This window comes from Fukomys damarensis, unplaced genomic scaffold (genome assembly GCF_012274545.1).
Source record: "Fukomys damarensis isolate Sample0158 unplaced genomic scaffold, DMR_v1.0_HiC HiC_scaffold_19, whole genome shotgun sequence".
Taxonomy (NCBI): Eukaryota; Metazoa; Chordata; class Mammalia; order Rodentia; family Bathyergidae; genus Fukomys; species Fukomys damarensis.
Window position 1 is genome coordinate 20841655 of NW_022900931.1, and position 1044 is coordinate 20842698.

Here is a 1044-nt window from a genome sequence, read left to right on the forward strand (position 1 = left end):
CTCAGTGGGTCCAAATGTGCCACATACATAATTTAAAGAGGAAGGGTTCATTTTTGCTCATGGTTTTAGTGGATTCAGTCCACGATCAGCTGGCTCCAAGGTGGGACCATCATGGCAGAAGGGCACAGTGGAGCAAGGCTGCTTTGTTTATGGTGGCAGGGAAGCAAGCAAAGCAGTAGAAGAGTGCCACGGAAGGAGCCAGGGACCAGATATAGACCCCAATGTCACACCTCTGTGACCCTACACTCACAGAAGTGTGCTTTACTAATGGCGTAGGCCAGTGGTCCCCAAACGTTTTGGTACCAGAGACCAGTGCATGGAAGACAATTTTTTCATGGCTGGGGTGGAGGTTGGGTTTGAAGGTGTGGAGGGCAGTGGCGGTTTCAGTATGATTCAAAGTAGCATGCAACCTAGGTTACCCATCACTTGCAGTTCACAGGAAGGTTTGTACTCCTGTGAGAATCTAATGCCAGGGCTGATCTGATAGGAGGCAGAGCTTAGCCAGTCATATGATTGCTAGCGAGCAAAACAAATGAAGCTTGGCTGATTCATTCTTCCCCCATTTGCTGCCCTAGGTGTCAATCAAATTGACAATTAAGCTTAACAATCACATTTAGCAACTTTCACGTTGTGTTCCACTCTGAGGGGCTGGTCCATTCTTCCTAGCTGCCTCCTCCCACTGCGGAAGGTTGCCACTAACCACTGTCCTGGATACCTCGATTCTTTATTTGCTAGCCAGAATGGAGACAGAGCTCTTTTTTCTTTTCTACCTACAGTTCCTTCTATCATTTTTCTTCTTCAGGAATTGCCTCTTCTCATGAAGGTGCCATGACAGAAACCTCCTGTCACTAAGGAAAAACTCTGCTTCCAAACCCAAATGGCTCTGCCTTATTCTACAACCATTTTTTAATAAGCACAGTAAGCAAATGTCCACATACATGATGCAAAAAAATGGAAATAGTTTTCTTAAACTACCATGTTTAATTTTTTTTTTTTTTTTTTTTTTTTGTTTCCCAGGTCCAAAATCGGGCCCTCACTTCACAG